General features: G+C 46.4%; 1 pseudogene; it reads left to right on the top strand.

The window, feature by feature from the left end:
- The first annotated feature begins 7769 nt into the window (after window positions 1-7769).
- Window positions 7770-8296, top strand: LOC139021772 (jun dimerization protein 2 pseudogene; annotated as a pseudogene).
- The last annotated feature ends 5042 nt before the right edge of the window (window positions 8297-13338 follow it).

Genomic DNA, 13338 nt, shown 5'->3' with positions numbered 1-13338 from the left:
TTTATGTCTTTCAGTCAGAGGCCATCACTCTCCTTTGGTTTCAATGCTGATTGTTTGCTTACAAAGTATACTAGTATCTGTGACTCTATTCTCAGAGCTCTGTTGTCAAACAGGTCAGCCACAATGTTAACCCTTTGCACTCCGCTGTCCCCTCTCAGGGGACATTGCAGTTTATTAGTGATTACGGGGAATTGAGTTATTTCAACGCAACTTTTTGAGACATGCATGTTTCCCTGAAGTTTTATCTTGAAATGGCACAAGAAATTAAATCAAAATATCATAAAATTACTAAGATATATACAAGAAATGTCAGCGGGTTTTGTGTCGGATTAAACAATAAACTACATATTCCCGATGTGGGACAAAGAAAACGGGACTGCATTGTGTGTTCTAACAGGAAAACACCTGGTGGCAGGCGTCAAACCACTTATTACTGTCAAACATGCACTAATCAGCCTGCAATGCATATTGGGGAGTGTTACAAAACTTATCATACTGTACAAAATTATAAACAATAAAATATTGTTTTTTTTTGCAAATATACATTCCTCGATGTCACCCAATTCATATAAGTCCAATATCATTATAATACGTTACTTGGTTCCAAAATTATACTAAATAATACGAGGGTCTGTAAATGCACGTTTCCGCCGCAAAGTAGCATCGAGTAGCTGGTAGCCAATGTCCAGAATGGTTCGGAGTGCAAAGGGTTAACAAATTCCTGATCTCTGCTGTAAGGCTGTAATTTTCCAAAATAATGTAGAAAAGGGGAAAAGGGTAATAAATTGCATAATTACAGAGATGAACCCTGTACTAGTGAGAAAATAAAACTGTCAACAATTTACTAAATTTTTAAATATCCTGTAATTTTTATTAATATTCACCATGCATTCCTCTGCATTATCACATTAAAGATAGGCATCTCTAACATCCACTCAACAAATTTAAGAAACTCAAAACCTAGAAGTACAGAGTTTTCAACTATATCGAATGCTGTCAAGAAGTGAAATAAGATGAAAATAGAAAAATGTTCACTTTAAAATGCTGTGTGCAACTGCAAAGCAACACATCGGAAAATCTAGAGGAAATGCATAATTTCCTAGAAAAACAAATGATGAAAAGTAACCCACGGTGAAATTTAAAATGTTAATAGAGCAATATCAAGTAAGAATGGAAAAATTATTTTTTAAAATCCATAATTTAAAAAGTACTAGGGTTGCAAGAAAGATAATTCCAATGTCATTTAAATCTCAATATTTTTAAAAGGGAAAACACTTCCCAATTTTTTCATTTGGCTAGTGTAACATTCGTATAAAAAGCTGATAAACACAAGACAACACTTTCCCCCCCAGAGCAATGCCACTTATACACATGGATGAAATACTAAATAAAATTGTGGCACTGTAAAACAAACAATAAAAGTCTAATACATGATGGGAAATAGGATTGTCTTCCAAGAATTCAAGTGTTTTGATCACTCTTTAATCCCTGCTACCACCACCCACTATACCAGTGGTTCTCAACATTGGTTGCACATTAGAATCACCTGGGAATCTTTTTAAAATCCTGATTTCTGGGCCTCATCCTCTGGAAATTCTGTTTCTTTGTTATGGGGTGGGGCCACAACATTAGTAACAAAGAAACAGAATTTCCAGAGGATGAGGCCCAGAAATCAGGATTTTAAAAAGATTCCCAGGTGATTCTAATGTACAGCCAAGGTTGAGAACCACTGGACTATGCCGTCCTAAACCTCAAAAATGCCTTTTTCTCTATTCCCCTTGCAAAAGACTCCCAAAACCCACTTGCTTTCACATGGATAGATGCTGACACCAATACATCACAGCAGCTAACCTGGACTGTCCTGCCACAAGGATTTGAGGACAGTCCTCACTTATTTGGTCAGGCCTTAGCCTCAGATCTTCAACACCTCAACTGAACTCCCAGCATCCTCCTCCAATGTCGATGACCTTCTGCTATGCAGTCCTCTAACTTCCTCACAACTACACACCCATACCCTTAATTTCCGGATGAATGGGCCTACTGCACATACCCTCATAAAGCCGAGTTGTCCCCAACCACAGTCAGCTACCTCGGTTTCACTCTCACCCAACAAAGCCAAGCCATTACCTTGAACTGAAATTCCCATATCTCCTCCATGACTGTGCCCTCCCCTAGACAAGAAATACTCTCCATTCTTGGGCTTGCCGGGTACTTTCACCTCTGGGTTCCCAACTTTAGTCTTGCAAAGCCCCTCTCTGATGTAGCGAAAGGAGCCCTCACTGAGCCTTTAGATCCCAAGACCAGAATTCTCACCCCCTAAAATGCTCTGAAAACTGCTCTTGCCTCAGCACTCACCCTACTACCTGACCTATCCAAACCCTTCATTTTATACATGGATAAGGACATCACTCTTGGCCTCCTAGGCCAGAAATCAGGGCCAGACCTCAAGGTCATTGCCTATCTTTCTAAAGAGACCCCACCATTAGGGGCTGGCCTGCCTGCCTCTGGGCTCTAGAAGTGCTGACCCGTGGGCCCAGGAAAGCTAGAACTTACCTTCTCCCAGTCAATGATGGTCTATTCCCCACATGCACTCAGAATATACCTCCACCAAACCGCCCTTTTCCTTTCCTCTCCAGGCTCCAGCCTGTGCCGTGCCAGCATAGCCAAGGGTTTGGTGAGTCTGAGGAGGGGTGGTGAAGGATTCAAGAAAAGACAGACAAAGAGAATATAGCTGGGGCTCGGTGGATCTCCTGTGCCTGGATGAGGCCACAGAGAAGAATCCAACTAGCAGGCTGAGGCTTTATTTTATAGTCAGGGAAAAACAAGATAGTGGTCACCATAGTTACAATGTTCTTGTGAGTTTCACTTGTTTTGGCAGCACTTGCTGCACCTCCCACAGCCCATTAGCTACCCAGGAAGGATCTAGGGGGCGGCCATAAGGTCAAGCTTAATTATGCTAAGAGGGCTCTGCCCTCTGAGCTGGGACTTGTTTGTGGCTCTGCCACAGGTCAATCTGAGGCTTAACTCTAGACTCACTCCCTACACAGCCCATTCACCTCACCCTCATGGAAGCTCCCCATATCACCTTATGCCACAGCACCTCCCTGAACCTGGCTACCTTACTCCTGCTTCCACCTTCAGATGACAATGAACAACACTCATGCTGAAACCTAGATTTTAAGCAGCCTTATTTCCCACACATCACCAATGCACCTTTCCCCAAAATGGCAGACACCTGGTTCATAGATGGCAGTGCCAGTACACAAAACAGGCAATGAGTGGCCAGTTATGCAAATGTCTCCAATACCCAGACTACAGAATCAGCGGCCCAGCCCCCCCAGCCCCTCCTCCCAGAAGGCAGAACTTACAGCCCTTCCTCCAGCATTAACTCTAGCAACTGGACAGATTATCAACATCTACACCAACTCTTGCTATGCCTTTCACCTCCTCCATTCACATGCTACAGTCTCGGAGCGGGGCTTCCTGACAACCAGAGGGTCCCCAATCACCAACGCCAATCTTATTCTCCAGCTCCTTCAGGCTGCAAGATGCCCTAAAGGAATTGCCACCAGATGGCCACACACCTCAAGAACATAACCAGTCAATGTTTTACTTGCTCTCAGACCTCTCCCCAGGGTGCCCTCAAAACGCCTCCATCTTTTCCCACTCACCAGGCCAAAGGACAGGTTCCCAGTCAAGATTGGCAGGTTGACTTCACACACATGCCCCCTGTAAGGCATTTCAAATAGCTGGGTGGGTAAAGGCCTTCCCGTCACCTCAGAAAAGGCTACGGAGGTAGTTAAGGCCCTTGCTGAACATCTCGTTTCCCGCTTTGGCCTGCCCACCTCCCTACATTTAGATAATGGTCCAGCCTTCATCTCTAAAATCACCCAAGGGGTGGCCACTGCACTACAGGTCTGCTAGAGCCTACAATACCCGTACCATCCTCAATCCTCTGGCAAAGTCAAGATAATGAACTCAATCCTGAAATAATACCTCACTAAACTAAGTCTTGAGGTCCAAGAAACCTGGATCACCCCATTTCCCTTAGCCCTCATTTACATTCAATCAACCCCTCTAGCCACCACATTCCTCAGCCCTTTTGAGCTTATGTATGGCAGACCCTTTCTACTTGGACACATCCCAATTGCCTGTAGCCCTTTGGGAGATTATCTCCCCACCCTCAATCTCACTCGCCACCTCCTTTGGCAGCATGCTGACCAGTTCTTCCCAGGCCTGCCACTGACTCTCCCCTGATCCTCCACTAGAGCAGGAAGATGGGTACTCCTCCAGGCATCCTACTGCATGGGGACACTGATTCCAAGTGAACAGGCCCACGCCAGGTACTCCTGACCACACCGATGGTGGCCAAACTATGAGGACATCTATCCTGGGTCCACTCGTCCAAGTTGAAGCAAGCTCCTGCACCCCAGGCTCCACTGCCAGTCAGCTTGTATATGCATGCCAGTCTTGGACTGACTCATCTCAAACTTACAAAAATTCCTGAGGAATTGTAAGCCCCAGACCCCTATGAACCAGCTCCCCCCATCACCCTCACTGTTCTGTTTGTGCTGGTCCCTCTCAGCCCCCTCCCTACCCAATGACCTACTGCAAACAAGTCTATGGTCTTATCCTATCCTTACTCAAAGAAGTCCCTTCTTTTCATCCCAGCACTGAAACAGTTACTGACTTTCTTGTGGGATTGTTATCTTCAGGGAAGATTTCATAGACTTTTCTTGGGACCAAATAACCTCCTGTCTAGAAATAAACTCTGGGGATTAAGTTAACTAGAATTTAGCCTGGGAGGCCCTTACTCAACCTTTATTCTGGCTGGTAGTACTTGGGATCTCCCTTGTCATTTTTGCTTTTTAAGTGTGCCATTGCCTTATATCATCTGGTTGGAATTACGCCCATCGCTGTTAAGAGTCTGCAATGACCCACCAAGCTTTCTCCTCCTCTTATTCTGTATGCATGTCTACCCCAAACCTCTTAAACATCTCCTAAGTCTTCACTATCTATTTTGAACCCTCAATCTAACACATCACCTCCTCAACACCACCAACCCCACTCTCATGCTGGACTGCTGGCTCTGTCTTCCCCTCTCAGCAGCTAGCTACACGGCAACCCCAGCCTCCTTACACGCATGAGCTGACTCCAGTCTATCCTTCCACTATAAGATACTTGGAGAGCCCCCATTCTAACTCATGTGCCTTTATGAACTTTATAACTTCCAAATCATAGAAATGATAAGAGGAAAACTCAGAGGAAGAGCCATTCAGTTAATCCAATCATATTTATAAATTTTTTATTTTTTTTTGTTAATCCTCACCCAAATATTTTTTTTTCCATTGATTTTTAGAGATAGTGGAGAGGGAGAGACATACAGAGAGAAACATTGATGTGAGAGAGACACATTGATTGGTTGTTTTCCCCACACACCTCAACCGGGACCGGGATTGAGCCTGTAACCGAGGTATGCGTCCTTGACTGGGAATCGAACCCAGGACTCTTCCAGTCTGAGGACCAATGTATATCCACTGAGCCAAGTTGACCAGGGCTCCAGTCATATTTAAACAACATAACTGAACACTCATCCAATAAATTCCCCATTTTAGGATCAGTAACGACCAACGCTGTCCTAGCATATCAGGCACCTCTTTACATCAACAGAACACTCCCTATGGAAAGGTTTTAGGATATCTTGATCAATGCTTATGCAACTTCACTTTCAACCTTCAGCCTTCCTCTGACTGGGCTGTTTTGTCGCCCAAATAGCCCCTTTTCTGAAACCCGTGTGAATCTCAGCCTGCCCATCTCGGTGACCTTCCCAATGACCAATTCCTCCCAGTTCTGTTTAGGTGACCCTGCCCTTTGATGGCTCTCTCCCATAGCAGTTACATTCACAATTACAACCTGACTGTCACCGACTCCCTCCCATGGCCTCACCCATTCTGAATTTTGGGTTGAGACTGAGAGGAAATATGTATTTTTTTAGAATACCACCACCAGGCTACACAATTCAACCCCAAAGGCCCTTTTCAGCCCCTTACAGGGGCAACCTTAGCTGGAACTTTCTTTGTTTGGGAAAATGAGAATAACAAGGTTACTTACCTCTTCACCAGAGAGAACAGTTTCTGCTTAGAAAATCAGGGAATCTCCTTTCTGTGCGGTACCAATACCTATCTCTGTCTCCCAGCCAACTGAACTGGGACCTGCACCCTGATCTATCTCACCCCTGAGATAGACATTGCCCCTAGTAATTGGCCCTTTAAGGTTCCTCTCACTGTTTACACTTGAACCAAGAGGGGCATTGCCCCCCTTCCCCTCCTTGCTGGCCTAGGAATAGCTACAGGCCTAGGCACTGGGATGGAGACTAGCATCTTACCCTCCCTTTTCTACTATCAGTGCCTATCCAAAGAACTTGCAGACAGCTTAGGGAAATTGCCCAAAGTATTGTTGCAGTACAGGACCAGATAGATTCACTGGCAGCAATTACCCTCAAATCAGAGAGGACTTAACCTCCTCGCAGCTGAGAAAGGGGGGCTATGTCTATTCCTAGAGGAAGAATGCTGTTTTGAAGCCAACCAGTCTGGCAGAGTAAGGGAGGGGACCAAGAAGCTAGTTGATAGGAACTCAAAAGTCCGACAACAACTTTCGGAATCCTAGGCACCTGGCTACAGAATCTTAACTGGACCTCCTGGCTTCTACCTCAAGTTGGACCCCTCTTAATGCTCTTCCTGGTACTCATCTTTGGCCCATGCATCCTAAGAGCCCTTTCTCCTTCCACCAAAACCTCACTCAGCAATTACCAATAGATTCTTAGGGAAAATGATGCTATTCCAGACCTACACTAGAGATCATCTCCTCCCTCAATAACCAACTAATTAGGGACATCTCTACATCCCATCTAAGCATGAAGAAGTTACAGAACAACAACATTGGCCTCCTTCATCAACCCCAGCTGGCAGGAACCCCAGCTTATAGGAACCCCAGCTTACAGGAAAAAAAAAAGAAAGAGAGAGACTGGAATGTTAGGCACATCCTTACATTATGCGTCAGTTGGGGCTCCTGCTTCTCCCAGTGGTTTCCTGTTATTTTCATTATAGGTTAACAGCCTTCAGTTTCCAGTAGACCGCCTCACCCAGTTTCCAGTTGACCACCTACACCTGGCCCCCACCTGCACATAGTTCAACCGGCTACTCTGGCCTTTACAGGAGACACACATATCCCACTCCCCCTACTCTGCCCTGCTGATGCCATTTGGGTCTCAGGTCTTCTGCTCGAAGGTGTAACAATCCTATATAATAAAAGCCCAGCAACCATAACAACCAGAATGACCAGAGACCAGAACCACCTCAGCCCCTCGCTGGGCTGGCCCCACCCCCCAGCAAATGGTTAGGGACGATCAGGCAGACAGGCAGAGTGATTAGGGGCGATCAGGTAGGCAGGCAAGTGGTTAGGGGCAATCAGGTAGGCAGGTGAGTGGTTAGGGGTGATCAGGTAGGCAGGCCAGAGGTTAGGGGCAATGAGGCAGGCAGGCAGAGCCCCACGATCAATTGCCTCAAAGAGGGAGACTCAGGACACAGCCTGCAGGAGGGACGCTCCGCAGCTGCGACGACAGGAGGTGCTGGCAGTGGTGGACACTGTAGGGTGGGGCTGGCACCATGGCAGCTTCTGAGCAAGCATGGCGCCTGCAGCCTGGCCCAGGCCCCAGGATCACAGCCTCCCCCTACGGCTTCTGCAGGGCTGGACTGCCAACTCCTTCTGCTATGATCTCTGGGCAGGTCCCAGACCCTTCCATGACTGTGGGCTCTCTGCCAGGGCTCAGCCCCCTGATCAGACTCCCCAGCTTGGCCTTGACTGCAGAGGAGCTGAAATACGCTGACATCCACAACGTTGGGGCCATGATCACCCCTTTGCACTTTCTGGAGGTGAAACTGGGCAAGAGGCCTCCACCTGTGAAAAGTGAGCTAGATGAGGAAGAGGAGCGAAGGAAAAGGTGCCGGGAAAAGAACAAAGTGGCAGCAGCCCCATGCAGGAACAAGAAGAGGAGCGGAAGGAGCTTCTGCAGCAGGAATCTGAGTGGCTGGAGCTCATGAATGAGGAGCTGAAAACCCAGATGGAGGAGCTGAAGCAGGAGCGTCAGCAGCTCATCCTGATGCTCAACTGTCATCGCCCCGTCTGCATCGTCAGGACCGAAAATGTTAAGACCCCCGACTCAGAAAGCAACCCACTGCTGGAGCAGCTGGAGAAGTGGCCATGGGCTGGGAGGAAGAAGAGGAGGAGGAGGAGATGAAGAGGAGGAGGAGAAGAGGAGAGAGAGGAAGAGGAGGGTCCCAGAGGGCTCTTCCTTGCTGCATGAAAAACTCTTCAATGAGGCTCAGCACAGCCAGCATCGTCCAGGCTTTTTTATGAAACTTAGATCAGCCACACCAGGGGAAGAAACCCAGGACCAAGCGCTGAGACCAAAGTAGTCCTGAGGGGGGCCTGTTCTGCCTGGGGCCAAGCTTGCAGGAGGCAGGACAGAGGCTCTAGGCTGGAGAGACACCCAACCAGGCAGCTGTGGGCACTTCCCTAGCCTCTCCGCTAGGCACCCACCCAAAGCACCTCTGAGCAGCCAGGAAAAGCCATGAGTTGCAACCAAAATTAGGCTGAGTATGGAACTCAGAGTGAAACTGCAATCTGCCTGCCCCCAGCCCTGATCCTGGTGCAAGGCTGGAGAAGGGCACAGTGCCATGCCCTGCTATACCCACCCACCATGGTCCAGCTCAGTCCTACCTGGAGTGGCAGCCAGGGCGCACCCTCGCTGGTCCTGCTGGAGTCGCTGTGGGCACGAGGCACGGGCGCCCTTCCAAAGTATATACTCACTGAATGTCTACAGACTGGTTGTCCTGGCAGGGCTTTCAACTGCACATGTTTTTTATACTTTCTTTTTAAAAAAATATATTTTACAAAAAAAAAGATTTTATACAAGCAACAAATTGATTTCTATAATCACTCGATGTGATACAGTATAAACATGCTATGGTTTGTTGTTACAAACAGATATTCAGCAGTTATGGCCATTGCACCTAACTTCTAAGTACTGTAGTCTCTGGGTGTTGGGGGTGGCAGGGGTGGGGTGCAGTGCATTTTCATCCTGGTAAACCCTTCATAGTACTCAGTTCTGTATAGCTCAGTAAACATTACTCTTATTTAAAAAAAAAAGAAAAGAAAAGAAAAGATAGAGGGAGGCCCAGGCCACCGGCCAGCGACACTGTGGCAGGTGTGTGGCCAGCCAGCGATCACCCCACAGAGGGAGGCCCAGGCCAGTCAAGCCATCACACCCCACGCCTGTCACCTGCAGAGGGAGGTGACTGGTGGCAGGGGAGGGGGGGCAGCACTGCATAGATGGCAAGCAGTCGCAGCGGCGGGGGCAGGGCCAGCTGCCTGCAGCCAGGGAAAGGAAAGCCCCGATAGGCCCTGATCTCAGGCCAGGCCTAGGGACTCTACCCAAGGGGTCCTGGATTGTGAGAGGGTGCAGGCCAGGCTGAGGGATCTGTCCCCTCCAGTGCATGAATTTTCGTGCACCGGGCCTCTAGTAAGTTTATAATTCTTTACCACTTTTGGCCTTGTGTGTTCCTCCTTTGGTGACCCTAATACATACCAATAAGAAAATTTAAAACATTAATTGGATTTGATAACATGAAGGCTATTGATTACATTACTAAGAGCAGTTTTAGTTAAGTGGGAGCAAAAAATGAAGTACAATTTCTATTAAAGCAGTTTGAGTAATAATTAGTAAGATAGCGGACTATGATAAGCTGAAACTTTACCACAATAATACCAATAAAAAAAACCTTAAAAAATGAGTATAATAAGAGAGACAACCAAGATGGTGGCATAGGTAAACACCTGAACTTGCTGCCTTGCACATTAAAAATACAACTAAAAGACAAAACAAGTATCATCCAGAACCATGGGAAGGCTGGCTGAGTGGAAATTCTACAACTAGAAGGAAAGAGAAAAGCGCATTGAGTCTGGTAGGAGGTGCAGAGGTATGGAAGTGTGGAGGTACGGAGGCATGCACGCGAAAGGGGCTGGCAGCTGGGTAAGCTGTTGTCTTTTCAATCAGGAGGGAGATGCAAGCTCCCGACTACTCTAAACTCCAGCTCCGGGCGAGAATTTGGGGGCCCAGACTCATACGGAGAGAAACTACTGTCTGGCATTGGACTGGAGCATGAGGGCGGCTTTCTCACAGAGGTGCCTGCAGCATTCATTGTTCCTGCACAGGGCCCTGGGACACAGAGACCCAGGGACCAATCCAGGGAGGGCCGTTGGGCAACGATTGCTGTTTGCACCGCCCGGTGATTCCCTGAGACCACGTCCCACCCAAGCTGTGCACAGAGGCTTTTGCATACTAATGTCCTGGCCTTTTCCCACCTAAAATCCTGTCAAACTGTAGCTGGGTCAGTGAACCACAGAGCTTCCAAAAGAAGGCTTAAGGCTCATCAGCAGCCCGTATTACTTCACAGCTGCACCTCATCTGGGCATCTCCAAACCCCAAACAAAGAGGAGGAATCTGCAGATCTCTCTGTAGCTCCTGCTGGGTGGCCTCAGGCAGTGGCAGACTTTGCACCTCCTTGGAGATCCAAGAGCCAGTGTACCCAGTGGTCAGAGTGAGACCATCCAGATTACAACTCTTCACATCAATGAGAGACACACTCAGGGGGCAGACTCAGTGAGCACCAAAGCCCCACTGAAGCAAGTCCTGCCCCGTAAGAGTGTCTCCAGCACAGAAGTTCTCCCATTGTAGATACAACTGGTTCTCACAGCCAATTGGCCTGGAGGTCAATTCCTTCCAGTGACACCAACAGCAATCAAGGCTTAACTACAACAAGACTGTGCACAAAGCCCACAAAGGGGTGCACCAAGAGTGTCCACCTCAGGTAATTAGGGAGGCTGAGCCACTGGGCCCTATAGGACACCTACCACACAAAGCCACTCTATCAACACAGGGAAGCAGCCAAAATGCGGAGACAAAGAAACAGGTCACAAATGAAAGAAATGGAGGAAAGCAAAATACTTGATATAGAGTTCAAAACCACGGTTATAAGGTTACTCAAGAATCTTCTAGCAACTTCCAGGAAATATAGTGAGACCCTCAAGGATATGAAAAAGTACCAATTAGTAATTAAGCATACACTGACTGAAATAAAGAATAATATACAGAGATCCAACAGCAGACTAGAGGATCCCAAGAATCACGTCAAAGATTTGAAATACGAAGAAGCAAAAAACACCCAACCGGAAAAACAAAAGGAAAGAAGAATACAAAAATATGAAGATAGTGCAAGGAGTCTCTGGGACAACTTCAAGCGTACCAACATCCAAATTATAGGGATGCCAGAAGAAGAGAGAGAGCAAGATATTGAAAACCTATTTGAAGAAATGATGACAGAAAACCTGTTGAAAGAAATAGACTTACAAGTCTAGGAAGCGCAGAGAACCCCAAACAAAAGGAATCCAAAGAGGACCACACCAAGACACATCATAATTAAAATGCCAAGAGCAAAAGACAAAGAGAGAATCTTAAAAGCAGCAAGAGAAAAATAGTCAGCTACCTACAAGGGAGTACCCATACGACTGTCAGCTGATTTCTCAACGGAAACTATGCAGGCCAGAAAGGAGTGGCAAGAAATATTCAAAGTGATGAATAGCAAGAACCTACAACCAAGATTATTCTACCCAGCAAAGCTATCATTTAAAATTGAAGGTCAGATAAAGAGCTTCACAGATAAGCAAAAGCTAAAGGAGTTCATCACCACCAAACCAGTATTATATGAAATGCTGAAGGGTATTCTTTAAGAAGAGGAAGAAGAAGAAAAAGGTAAAGATAAAAACTATGAACAACAAAGTGACGACAAATACATATCTATCAACAAGTGAATCTAAAAATCAAGTGAATAAAAAAATCTGATGAACAGAATAAACTGGTGAATAGAATCGAATCAGGGGCATGGAAAGGGAGTGGACTGACAATTCTTGGGGGGATGGGAGTGTGGGGGGGTGCGGGAAGAGACTGGACAAAAATTGTACACCTATGGATGAGGACAGTGGGGGGGGGGGGGTAAAAGTGGGGGTGGGTGGGAACTGGGTGGAGAGGAGCTATGGAGGGAAAAAGAGGAACAACTGTAATAATCTGAACAATAAAGATTTATTTTTTAAAAAAGTATAATAAACAATGTGATTGGAAAAAAAGAGATAAAGAGAATCACTACCTTTTGTGTATATTAGGCAAAGATAGCTTCTATATATTGGCCCTGTGTTGTTTATTTACAGGAGGCTGAGACCCACTAGCTCAAAAGGCCCCTGGCATGAAACCAAAACTTTACACATCAGTTGTTTTAAACACAGCCCAGACAAGTAGGTTTTTAGCCATTTAGAGCTTGCCTGCTTTACTTAACATGAAACTGTGTCCAAAATCTGCTTACCACAGACAAAATGAGCCTTAGGCTACAAAGATGCTAAGTTGCTGCTACCCTTTGGAATTTTCTGACCCAGCATCTCCCTACCAGGCTGAATGCTGCAGCGTAACAACATACAAAAGCCCCCTAGACACGCCCCCCCTCATGCTTCTCTACCCCAGAAGTTCCCTTGCCCCCTTTCCTTCTGGATGGTGGCCCCCATGGCCTTAAGCCTCTGGATGGTCTCACACTCTTAGAGCCTTCTGCAGACCTGGCAAAGTATTGCCCAAATAAAGCTTGTGTGATAGTGCCACCTGGTGGCCATAGTTTTTTTCTTGATCAGTCCTGAAATGTTCAAATTCACCTCCTTACACTACATCATAATAAAAGTAAAAACTCTCTAAGAAGATACACTGATCCTAAAATTGTAGATACCTAATAATACATCCCCAAATAAACAAAGTTAATTAAATTACAGTAATTTAATCAGAAGGCAAAATTTTAGAGATAATTTTTTTAAAAAGATCAAAAAAAAAGATCAATGGTTGCAATTCATTTTCAATACAAAATGGAAGGAGAGAGGAATGTTTTTGGCACCCAAGGAATCCACTGGGGGATCTCTAGGTAGCCTCTTGTTTAATTTTGATGGCTTGATTTAAGTAGACAGGTGCAGTTTGTGCATGGCATCCAACACTCAGTATAGGAGGAATGGTGACCTGGGCTCAGACACCTCAGGGATGAGGATCTGGGTCCGTCCACCAGATAAGTGACTGAGACCAGCAGAGGTGCTAGCTGAGGGTGAGAGGAATGTAGACCAGACAGCACATGGATAGCAGAGGAGGGAGATGATCAGTTGAGGGTGCAAGACCAGCTGCTGAGCTTAGGCACTGTA

The sequence above is a fragment of the Myotis yumanensis genome, unplaced genomic scaffold (assembly GCF_028538775.1).
Source record: "Myotis yumanensis isolate MYYU_CA2020_CCGP unplaced genomic scaffold, mMyoYum1.0.hap1 SCAF_1, whole genome shotgun sequence".
Lineage (NCBI taxonomy): Eukaryota > Metazoa > Chordata > Mammalia > Chiroptera > Vespertilionidae > Myotis > Myotis yumanensis.
Note: the sequence above shows the minus strand (reverse complement) of the source record. Positions and strands in the feature narration are given on the sequence as shown.